This window comes from Ischnura elegans, chromosome 9 (genome assembly GCF_921293095.1).
Source record: "Ischnura elegans chromosome 9, ioIscEleg1.1, whole genome shotgun sequence".
Classification (NCBI taxonomy): domain Eukaryota; kingdom Metazoa; phylum Arthropoda; class Insecta; order Odonata; family Coenagrionidae; genus Ischnura; species Ischnura elegans.
Window position 1 is genome coordinate 106,270,437 of NC_060254.1, and position 12,979 is coordinate 106,283,415.

A 12,979-nucleotide genomic window follows, 5' to 3' on the forward strand; every position below is an offset into this window, starting at 1 on the left:
TGTTCTGTTTATCCTATGGTTATATCTTTTCTGTGCTGTGATTAAAATCAGCAGAGAAAAAAGCGAATACATAATAAAAGAAGTAAGAAATGAATGAGAAGATACAATGTGATAAATAATTTATATTTTTAGGATAAATAATTTTTTTTTACATTAACCCCCAATAAGGGTTGATTATTATGGGTTGAAACACCTTAAAATTATTTTCCAAACATAAAAAAATAATTATACAAATAATTTAAACTAAATTTTACCCGTATTTAGCTTTAAAATATAATTTTATAGGTTTTAGCTTTTAGGGGTAGTTTTCACCCCTAAAAAATAAAAAGCGCCCTTCGGCATAATATAGATTTTGAAGTAAGGGGTATAATTAGTCTAATCCCACATTTTTGTGCGAATCGATTGAGTTTGAAAAAATTGCAAGGTTTTGCACTTTTATAAGTTTCATTTCCTGGACTAAAAAGGGTAGTTTCCTTCAAAAAAGAAAACGTAGGGCATTGATTGCGATTCGTTACTCAACAATAGTGTATTCATAATATGCAAATTATTCGGTTTTAGAAATCCCAGTTTAGACGAATGGCAATGGTCAATTTTAACCGCATTTGAAAAAAGCCAGATTGGCGCCCATTCGATGCCACCCCACGTGACGTCACAGGGACCTATATGCTATTGGCAACGGGAATCAAAGTAGCTGACATCTGGTGGCCAAATTGAGAAACGAGACATGGAGGATCGGCCCCTAGTTTCCTAGTGCTTCAGCGGTGAACGGAACGGGTATCTTTTCAGGACTTTTTAAAGTTATTTCTTTGAAATTTCTCAGTGATGGATGAGGTAATTTTCTCCATATCCGATATTTTGGCGTTTATTGGAGACTTCAAAAGACCCTTCATTGAGGGCTACGGAGTGGAACGCGGCAACCACATTTTGGAAGTTGGCGTGGTTGAAGCTTTGGACAATGCTGTTCACGTAATGGGCTTGTGTCTTCAAACGAGCGACATAAATGGGAAGCCGCACGAAGTCCACGCCTTTCGGAAGAAAATTGGTTCTTCCTTTTCCTGATACTAAAATGGAAGAAGTAAGTATTCTGTGGTACTTACTTTTCTGTCTTACTTTGACGTTTCAGTGTTATTCTTGGAGTAGACGAAGTCGTTTAAAGTTGCCTCTTATGTTTAATATTTGGTACTTGGAATAATGAACCTACCGTCATTTATACATATTTCGTTCTAATATCTTCATGGAAAGTTAATATAAATTCCCTGCGACATTTGTGTCATTTGCCTTTTAATGATAATGTCAATAATATCATTCTTTTCGTGGATTTTTTTATTGTCTGTGTTCACGGCTTGTTCATCAATTCTGTGTTTACGTGTTGTACGTTACCAGTCCAGGGACAGCCATACTGTAAAAGGGAATTAATTAAGTTGATGTTAAGAGGAAACTCATATAAATTGTTTATTTGTATGAAAGACCCCTTGTTCTATTCACGTAGTTAGTAACGGACGTTCCAAGCTGAATGATTTAACAAAGAATCAATATTTTTCCTGTCTGTTTATAACGCTTGTCTTTTCATGACACGCAATGCTCATCTTCGCATTCTCTTATTTAATGTTGGAAAGATAATTCCGTTAACTTCTCTGAATGTCAATGTACAAGATCATGAGATGTGAAAGGTAAAATACATTTCATTGTTACAGGGTAATTAGTGAGGGAAATTAATATTATGTACTGTGTGGGATGGTATGTCGAACAGTGTTCTATTAAAATAACATAGCAATACAACCCAGTCTAAAAAGTCGTACTTATGATAAGTTATGGCTCAAAGCCGACATTGCTCTGTGGAGCAGAGGCCAGAGATGAATCCCCGTAAATACTACGTTTATGTAACACTTTATATGTCACATGTGAAAAGGGAATTCTGTGGACGAGTTCTGGTTTAACAAGTAACTGAATCCATAGTCAAATATCAGAATTATAGCTACCTTATGTAATATTTTGTGCATATTAGTCATCATGTTATTAATCATATTGAACTTTTCACAGTGCTACGCTTATGGATCTGCAAGAGTTCAGTGCTACAGATATGTCTCAGCAGTGGGGAACTATATCGAAGCGTGGGCGGGAGTTGTACCAACCCTGTCCCTTACAGGATTCCTGCCACATGAAGCGGCCCAGACAGCCATACTGTAGGCAGATTCCACGACCACTGCCTCCTCCATTGAAGAGAAGATATTTCAGATGGTGTTGAAGGGTAAGAATTCATTTCTGAGAATTGTCACTCCACCTATCAATAACAAACATTAAACTTTACTTAAAATCTGTTTTTGTTGAAATTATCGATGACCAGTTAGTGATAACGTTTTAATATTGGATTCAACAGGAAATACAAAAGAAATATAATGAGAACATCTTCTGAGGAAACAGAATTGACTACTCAGCAGGCTGAGCACATGGTGAAAATCGCACACCACACTATATCCAAAAACAATATATATCGATAGTTGATTCACTATCGATTGACACATCAATGTAGTTAGTTTGTTTTCCAATAGTTTTAAGTATTTGAATGTCCTTATTTCTAATTAATATTTCTTCCTTGATTATTTCCAATCTTACCACTTAATGCTGAGGCTCATTCTATGTACTTGTTCCTACCTTTTCAGGTTTCCCTGATTCAGCTGTTGCTGTGCATGTTGGAAGAAGGAATAGCAATGCTGGCTGTCACACGGAAATAATTCCTCAGGCTATTCTAGCTAATATCTCTAAATTGATAAATTCCAATAATCCTCTTATTGGAGATGAGAATTTGGCGTTAATGGCTGCTAGTCGAGGAAGCCAGGAAGAAATAAATTTCTTTCATGAGATGGTTTCTTTGACGGACGAGGAGTGTGTGGCCATATGCCATAAAACCACTAGGCAGTAAGGCTCAGTATGGCTTAGTGAGCAGCAAATCCGCATCACAGGATCCACCGCTTACAGCCTGTGGACCTATAAGAGGGGAGGGAGAGGAAATTGGTCCTCAGTTCTATCCAGGGATGTTTTCCCCAAATTTAGTGGGAACCATGCCACCAGATATGGGCAAAAGGGGCAGAAGCATGCCATTTCAGCTTTTGAAAGGGAATTTGGGGTTACGGTTTTCCAATGTGGGCTTGTAATTAGTAGATACTCACCCTGGTTTGGATTTTCACCGGATGCGGTAGTGCTCGGTGATGAAGAATACTTAGTAGAGGTCAAGTGCCCATTGAATGGGAAGGAGAATTGTGCTGAGGAACTTCCAAATCTCATTAGTTATTTGGACATTGACGAAAATGGTGAAGTTTCTTTACAAAAGAAGCACATGTAGGTACTATGGCCAAATTCAATTTGGACTTGTGTTGGCAAATTTGAAAAAGTGTATACTTTTGTTATACTCCAAGGCGAGTGACAGCAACTTTTGTGTTGGTGTATTATATGATGAGGATTTTTGTCATATTTTTATTAATGATTTAACAGATGTTTATTTTGCCCAATCTACTTGAAAACAAGGATAATCTCTTGAAAAAAAATAAATGAAATTGTTTTATATATTGCCTATTTCTTTCTTTCATCTGTCGACAGAACTAGCACTTCCTCTTGAAAGATGTGGCTGGCAAGGTAAAAATTGAAACATTTTGTATAATATCTTTCATGGGTTGGTACTTCATGCAGACAAGGTGAGTTTTCCAGGATTACTATCATGTGACACCATTCTGCAAGTTTGTTATGCCTGTTGTCATCGAGTGGTAATTGGTAAGTGGGGGTTTAGGGGGATAAACCCCCCCCAAGAAAAAGGGTGTAAGATGTATGTATTAAAATTGTGGTTTCTGTCTGGCAAATGCAGCGTAGCGCTTCCTTATGCAAAAGTTATAAAATATTATGGATAGTTAAACTTCAATTTCGAAGGTTTCATTGAGAAAGGAAGCTTTCTTTAAGTTATATTTTATAGAAAAAACTCTTGCATTTTACTCAACCCAGAACAATTGCATATTTTTGGTGTAATTTCAAATATTCATCTCAGGTGAAATTTTCTATGAACATAAAATTTAGACCTTTACTGTGGCCTCGTAGTCACATCGTATTTCCTTTATTCTCTCTTAGACATGGTTACCAAATTTCATGCCTATCGAGGGGTTTGTTACCATGATATGAGTACCTACTAAATATTGTTATGGGGTGGAATGGTGCAAATTTACGAGAAAAACACACAAGGGACTGAAGTAGTTATGATGATTACAGAAGGCTCTCGGGTAGGTTACAAGTGGAGAAATGGGGAGAAAAAAACAGACAATACAAACCACGTGAAATCGGCATGCACACTTCCTCAAACGGAGTAAGAATAATTTTCACCTTGAAAACCATGAATTCACGGCAAGTTAAAACAATGAAATAAATTTCTACTTACACTGTATTCTAAAATCGTCTTCCTTGAAGTGATTGCTACACACAACAGCATTCATGGGCACAACTTTGCCCATTCTCAAGACGTGCTCCCACTTCTTACGCATATTTGGGGTTTTGGGGAACCGATGCAAAGATACAGCATTATTTGTCTCACGCCGGTTGGTACAGTTGTACACGCAACACATTCTGTGGCTCTTGAACTTCTTTCTTCGGTTTTCCATGGAAACGCTTTCAGTAAGAACATAAAACTCGGGTATTCGCAGGTTATCGTTCCACACAAACAAACGTACTAAAGTAAGCGATCCTCCCTATTCGGCCATGACACCTAACTTAGTGCTGCCACCTGGATTTCCTTCCGGTTGCCAATATGAGTGGATAGGAGTTTTACATCTTCTGAGATTACCAATACATGCATGCATGTGGCACAGAAGCTCAGGGAAACATCTCTTAATAATCATCTATTAAAATTGCCTTTGGTCGGAAAGTTTCCTTCGTTGGATAGGGGAATAATAATCCATATTTAAGCCAAGCGATACCTGCTAGCTAGGCATTTTACTACCTGCTAGCAGCCTGCATCGTAGAGGCGCTCATATCCTCGCCCCTAGGTTACCTCTCACGGCGGCGGCGGGAGCCAGAATTACGTCACAACGGCTTCTCCCAGCATTCATACTTAGCCGTCGCGTTTCCGCGAGCTTGATATTTTTCACTTTTCATTTAATCGCGAAAAATATATATCGTGTTTTAAAAATCTAAAAGCGTGATATGCGTACTCCAGGATTAATAATCTTTCGATTTAGGCAATTAAAATGTAGGAAACCACCCTATTGCATTTTTCAATAATATGAAATGCTTGCGGGTGATTTCTGATGAGTATGATATCAGAAAAAAAGGATGACACAATGGTCACCTATGAATTAACTACTACTTATGTCATGAGACGCTGGTTTCGCCTCTCTCTCAGAATGTTTTTCATCCTGTTTTGTTTCATTGCTTCTTTTCATTGGTTTTAATGAAAAAAAAATATTTCTAGCTGTGACTTTAGTAACCATTGTTTTTCACATCCAAGTGCGACTTTCAAGCAAGGTAGCTGACATATACTGTTACATTTTATTGATAACTTATTATTTTAGTTAAATAAATTTCACCTAAATATGTATTCATTGAGAAACCTGTCCATTTTTCGTTTGCCACCCGTTTTTCCCCTCCGTTTCGAAAACTGCGAGCGATGATATCCTATATGCCTGTTTGCGTAATGAAGATAACATCGTCTGCAATTTTGGAAAAGGTGTGCACTCAAAAGGACCTTCGTATTCACTGGCCTTTTTTTAGCCGTTATGCTTTATGTTTTTCTTTATTTTCATTTTGCTTTCGACCATTTCGTTATTTATGATCCGAGCGCTTCGTGTTTTACATCATTCTTCTTAGCTTTTTTAGTACTTTACAAATATCCCATTTAGATTGAGATATTATGAGAAAGTAAAAAAAGTTGATAATTCTATTAGAGGTGATTAGTTGCCTTCGTCGGGGGGACGGCCAAACGGACCCATACTGTTGTTTTTTCCTCGGTCCTTTCCTCCTCCCCTCCTTTGATCGCGGCTCAGGCACTTCGCGGGCCCCTTGCGTCAACTTACGGTACACACACTATAAGTTAGTAGGCTACTCTAAAGGTCATCTAATCTTTTTGCGACTTCCAACGCTGCCGCTATAAGCTATTATTGATGGTGGAAAAAAAAGACATTTCTAATCTGTCTGTTCTACAAGCTATCTCTCTTATTTTATTTATATGATCTGATTTTCCGTAGTGTGTTGATGTTCGTAAGATATGACTGACTTCGTCAGTAAAGACACTGCTCTTGAATTTATCTACAAGGTTTAGTTTATTTTTCAATCTACGGTCTGACAGAGATTCCCATCCGAGTTTATCTAAGAGGTCAGTTACACTAACAAGATTATCGTAACGACTTTTCACGTATAAAATCGTATCCGGCTCGACTTTGTGGAAGTTCTTTATATCCGTGATAAAAAGAACACAATGGTAATTTCCACACTTTAAATGTCACAACTCAGCAACCGACCATGGTTTCAATACGTAAGTGTCATTTTCAAGGCAAGGGATTCCTTGAAAATGACACTTACGTAATGAAACCATGGTCGGTTGCTGAGTTGTGACATTAAAAGTGTGGAAATTACCATTTTGTTCTTCTTTTTATCATGGACTTTTCACGTACCTGGCAGCTCTTCTTTGCACGCGTTCCAACTCTGTTATTAAGCCTTTTTCATGAGGGTCCCAAACACTGGCAGCGTATTCCAAATGTGGTCTAACGAGGGAAAAGCAGCTAATTTCTCACACTTGTCGTCGCACTTTCCTAATATTCTTTTAACAAAACCCATTTTACGATTAGCTTGACTGGTTATTACCCGAATATGTTTATTCCACGATAGATCCTTATTGAGTCAAACTCCTAGAAAGTTAACGGATTCGATTGTCTTTAATTGGGTTCCCCGAATGATATACGTATGTTGTGGGGGGTTATTCATTACTACGCATTTCTTCAAATTTAATTCTAACTGCCATGCATCGCACCACGCTTGGATAGCAGCAAGGGCGTTCGTTGTTTCATCCCTATCTTTACTTCACCAAAGTGGGGAAGGTTAAAAAAAGACATAAATTCAATTTCAATGGATTGCAATGAGGCTAATACAACTCATACTCTAAAACTTCCTTGGACAGAAACACATCTAAAGTTAACAATTTTAATATAGCGTTATTGTAAGCCACACTTGGCGGGAAGGTAAAGGACAGTTCCTTGGGCAACTTCGTCTCTTCCTCCTTAATCACACTGAAGATTTCTCCTGGACTATCTGTTGCTATAACACTCCTTACCCCCTTTTATTATATATTCCAGTATAATCTCGTAATTACGGGTCACTTCCTCTATCACAAACGCAGTTTTTCTCACATGTTCCTGACCCGTTAGTGCCAGCCTCAAGAAGTTAGTCTCGTTCATTAATCCTTCAGTCGCTTCATTCTCATATCCCCTCAGTTCATTCAAACCTTTCGATTATCTTTCTTCGCCGGTCTGCACGTCTGCTAGTGGGCCATTGACAGCGGCTATAGTTGCCTTGATGAGGGCTCATTTCAATTTTTTGCAATAGTTTTGGAGACAATTTACACTCGACCTCCTATCGGTCGTTTTCCTTACGCTGGCCGTACATTCTCCGTTCACCCAAATGGACGAAACTTCAGCCAGATACATACCATTTTCTAACTTCTCCAAACAAATGAAAAAATGGGTTCTCTTCCTTCGGAGATGGTTTTGCAGTGCGTTTCCTCGTGTCGTCTGCTGCGCGGTGTCTCCTCAACCATGTGTTCACATCATCACCATTAGTCAACAATCCTAAGATTGGTTTGACGCAGCACTCCATTTCTCTCTCCTATCCGCTAATTTCTTCATAGCTACATATTTATTCTCTTTTACATCCTTTATAACCTGTCCTATATAACTCATTCGGGGCCGTCCCTTGCCCTTTTTCCCTTCCACTTGTCCTTCAACGATTGTCTTCATCAGACCATCGTGCCTCAAAATGTGGCCAACTAAGTTGTCCCTTCTTCTGCTTAATGTTTTTAGGAGGCTTCTCTTTTCTCCTTCTCTCCTTAGCACTTCATGGTTACTCACACGGTCAATCCATTTTATCTTCATCATTCTTCGGTAGCACCACATTTCCAATGCTTCCACTCTTGACTTCTCTGCTGCTGTCAACGTTCAAGCCTCGCTTCCATAGAGAAACATACTCCATATGTAGCATCTGATGAATTGTTTCCTTACTTCTATGCTGGTATTTTCAGCTGTAAGAAGATTCTTCTTTTTGTAGAAAGCCCTCTTCGCCTGCGCTATTCTACTGTGTATTTCTTTCTTGCTCCGTCCATCGCTGGTAATTCGGCTTCCCAGGTAAGAGAACTCGTTCACCTCTTCATGCTTATGCTTTACTAGGTTGATATTTGTTTTAGACTCCTCTCTTTAGCTGCAAACTAATATCTTAGTCTTCTTTTTGTTGATTTTCAACTGATATCTGGCCATTGTCCTTTCCATGTTTGTCAACGTCTTCTTCAAATCCTTCTCTGTCTCGGCTATCTCTGCTATGTCGTCAGCAAATCGCAGCACACTAATTTTTTCTCCGTGGATATTGACTCCCAAAGCTTTCTGATTGATTTCGTTGATGGCTTTCTCTATGTAAACATTAAGAATTAAGGGGGAAAGCACACAACCTTGTCTCACCCCTTTTCTTATTCTTGCTTCTGCACCATTTGGTCCACATTTGATCACAGCCAGTGGCGGCGCGTGCGTATACGCATGTTAGCAAGTGCACACCCAAAGATGAATAAATTATAAAAGAAAACTATTCCTTTGCAACGAGAAGGATAAAAGTACTGTCTGCATGTGCAAGAAACATGAGCCTCCGAACGCTACAGCTATCTCCTTTTCGAATTCACCGCTCTACAGGTGTGCGATCCCGTGGCATCATGCCGGGCGCATTTTCGGTCTGTGCGATCGCTTGAGGGAGCTCTGGCGGGACGAGGTAAGCGGGGGGGTATGTGCTGTTCAAATGGGTGATGGGAGCAGACTCAAAACGATGCGAGTGCGCACGCGCATGTTTTTGGTGACTGACTAGCAGGTAGTGTAGTGGTGTAGCCGCCACCTACATAACCTGCGCCCAGGATCCTAGTCCGTCAACAGAGCCATCTGTATGGTCGTTTTCTACACTACTTCCTCATAGGGTGTAAGGAAAAGAGAATGAATTTCAACTACCGTCACTTGTAAAGGTGTGTTGAGAATAATTATTTTCATGCATGCTAATATTATTTCTGTTCATGCAATTTTATGGGTAGAATGTACCAGTGATATGTTTTGCTTGCTATGTATTCTATTACGACGAAATATGATGCTCATGGATTAGGATTACCATAATATAATGAAATCATCCTATACATCTGCTCTAATGCACACCCTTGATAAATTACCACCAGCCGCCACTGATCACAGCTACTTGGTTTTTATACAAACTATGAATAATTCTACGATCATTGTAGAGTACGCCGATTTCTTTCAAGATTCTAAGCATTGAATTCCATTCCACGTTATCAAAGGGCTTCTCTAAATCGACAAATGGTATGAAGGTTGGCTTGTTTTTCTCCATTCTCTTTTCTATGATCATCCTAAGAGCCAAAATTTCTTCCCTTGTGCCCCTGCTTTTCCTAAATCCGAATTGGTCCTCATCCATGAATTCTTTTGCTCTTCGTTCAATTCTCCTGTAAATGAATCTTGTAAGAATTTTTGACGCATGTGTCGTCAGGCTTATGGTCCTTAATTCTTCGCATTTCTCAGCTCTCTTTTTTTTGGGTATGGGAATGATGATGATGTTCTCGAAGTCACTAGGTAAATCTCCTATTGATTACATAGATCGTTTTATACAGTTGAGTTAACACCTTTTCTCCTGCATTTTTTATTAACTCTGCTGGAATGTCATCTATTCCTGGGGCCTTATTCTTTCGCAGGTCTCTTACTGCAGCGTCAAATCCGATCTTAAGATGCTTTCTCCAATGTCATCCTTTTCAACTTCACTTTCCTCTTCGAGAACTTTTGAGCTAAGTTTGCTCCCGTTGTATAATTCCTCCAGGTATTCCTTCCATCTCTCGGCTTTGTGTTCGTTTTCAATTAGAATGTTTCCATTCCCGTCCCTTATGCTATTACATTTTGTGTTTCTTTCCTTGAAATGGTTCCTCACTATTCTATAGGCCGCTTCCACTTTCCCTTGTACGAGGTTATTTTGTACGTCCTCACATATGTTCCTCATCCAAGCTTCTCTGGCTTTCCTCGCTGGGCGGCAAATCTCGTTCCTTATTCTCTTGTAGCAATCCTGTCCTTCCTCAGTAATCGTATTCTTATACTTTCTCCGTTCTTCAATGAGGTCTAGGATTTCATCCGTGATCCATGGCTTTTTCATCATCACTAGATTATGATCACTGTCGATATCTGCCCCCGGGTAGCTTTTACAGTCCTTTATCTGGTTTCTAAACCTCTGCTTCACTAAAATATAGTCTAGTTGAAATCTTCTTTTGTCTCCTGGCATTTTCCATGTGTATCTTCTTCGCATGTGATTCTTAAATAGAGGTTGGCAACCACTAATTTGTGCTCTGTGCAGAACTCTAACAGCCTTTCTCCTCTTTCATTTCTATTTCCTAATCCATATTTTCCGGTTATTCTTCCATCCTGGCCTTCGCCGACGACAGCGTTCCAATCACCTAAAACAATAAGGTTTTCTTCACCCCTTACCTTTTTGATTACTTCCTTTATATCATCGTAGACGTCTTCAACTTCTTCATCCTCGTAGTCTGTCGTGGGCATGTAGACCTGTACCACTACGGTATCTACCGGCTTAGTCTCTATCTTCACCATAACTATCCTTTCATTGTACTGTAGGAAGCTTTTCACACACAATTGTGTTCACATAGGGTTCCATATTCCACTCATTTAAACTATTATTTAGTTTATACTTATTTATCTATATACTTAGTATTTGTTCATGAAGTTCTTAAATACTTCCTTGATCTTCCCTTCTTACTTCAAGTTAAACTTGTTAAGATAATATCGCTCGGCTAATTTACGTTTTGAAGACAACAAATTCCCACTTCCATTATCAAAAACGCCATGTTTCTTTTCGTGTTACTTTCACGCCCTCCATTTATTCTTATCCGAAACATCAACAATCTGAATCACCGAAGAAGAGACTCGAAATTAGAATAAAATTCCCTGCATTATACAACACACACAATCAGTGAGATATTATATCTTGGGATAAATAATAACCAATACAGCAATAAGCGGCATTTCTTCAAAGGGGCAGCTATGCTTTGAGTACCAAACTTCTTAAATGCTTTACTATATAGAGAAATCGTAAAGGCCGTTTTACACGGGGCACGGAATTGCGCAGGTTAGAGCTGTATTTATTTCTAAAATGGTGTGGAATTGCGCGAATGCATGTACGAAATTAGAGCAGGGGCTATTTTTCCGTCGCGCATCCACGCATTCTCGCATGTGATCTAGCAATTCACCGCTTTACACGACGCAATTTTGATTGCGCCTTCGCACGTACGTCAGATTGCGCAATTCCGTGTACCGTATAAAATGGCCTTAAGATTGAGGTAGGGTTTACGGACACAATAGGGATTAACGCGGTAGGCAGGGTAGTGCCCGCCGCCACTCTTGTGCCATTTCCAATGTTTGAGCTGATGGGAGCTATGAAAAACCCAGGAGGGTGTGGATGGCAAAATGCGGGTGCATTGCGGTAAGATATGGGCTCTCCAAGAACAAGAAACTATTCCCTTGCAGCCGCGCGCTTTCCGAGACAAGCTTCTGACTTGCCAGCGCAGTCGTTGAGTGTCTGCATCTGATCAGTGCGCCGGACGGCTGGACAATCAAACTCAGGAGTGCCGACTTACAAAAAATATTGGGGGGGCCCAAACCGGGGATATTGCACCGGGAAATATTATAAGTAGTGAGTTTTAAGTTTTTTAAGCATTTTAGAAGAGTCATATCATCAACATTAGAACCCTGGTAACTCGAATCTCGATATCTGGACATTCCGGGGAAAATCAGCAAGCCTAACACATATTTTCCTCACACCCATTACGAATTTTTGAGGGGGCTCGGGCCCCCTCAAGCCCCATGGAGTCATCGCCACTGATCACACTCGATAGGAGAGGTGGGAGCAGACAGTTTGGGGCAGGGTTTTTTTTGAGAATTAAAGGTGATGCTTTGTTTTTTATTGCGTTGTAAAACTTTATGCAAAGGAATGTGGAAAACACGAAGTTTTCTTCTACAACACATTAAAATACGTTAAAAATAAAACATTTTAATATTCAACGAAAAAACAATAAAAACTATCAATATAATACAAATTTTCACTAATACGGATTCTAAATATGATCATTCTCATTTAGGCATCCTTTAAATTTTGGCAGTTTGAAACAAAAGCAAAGGTAGCAATATCCTTCAGACAATTTTCTCAATATGTATGAAAAAATTTTTGAGATCATTTTATGTTAAATTGACATATGGCTGTCATACTGTTTGTCACACGGCTTCCTTTTCTTCGGGCCGTTTTACGCGGGGCACCTCATTGCGCAATCTGACGTGCGTACGAAGGCGCAATAAAAATTGTGTCATGTAAAGGGGTGAATTGCTAGAGTGCATGCGAGAATGCGTGGATGCGAGACGTCAAAATAGCCCCTGCTCTAATTCCTAGCTCGCATTCTCGCAGTTTCAACAATTTTTTTCCGATAGATGTCGCAGTGGTAACTATGAATATTATTATTCAGTATATTCTCGGGAACTGAGCAAAATTTTAGACCGAATTTGCGGCCGGCGCGATGCCACGGGATCGCACACTTGTAGAGCGGTGAATTCGCCAGCGTCCAGTCTCTCCGCTCACCATAGTGACCTGTGTTCGCTCTACACCACACGCTCGCGTCTTTAGCACTCGCGGCTAATACGCTCGCAGCAGC

The 12,979-nt window shown here is 39.6% G+C and overlaps 1 long non-coding RNA gene across 1 annotated transcript; it reads left to right on the forward strand.

Annotated features, from left to right (window-relative positions):
• Positions 1-658: 658 nt before the first annotated feature.
• LOC124165698 lies at positions 659-3,499 on the forward strand. Its single transcript, XR_006866288.1, has 3 exons — positions 659-1,075; positions 2,041-2,248; positions 2,661-3,499. It is a non-coding gene; the product is annotated as an uncharacterized LOC124165698 (long non-coding RNA).
• Positions 3,500-12,979: the final 9,480 nt, after the last annotated feature.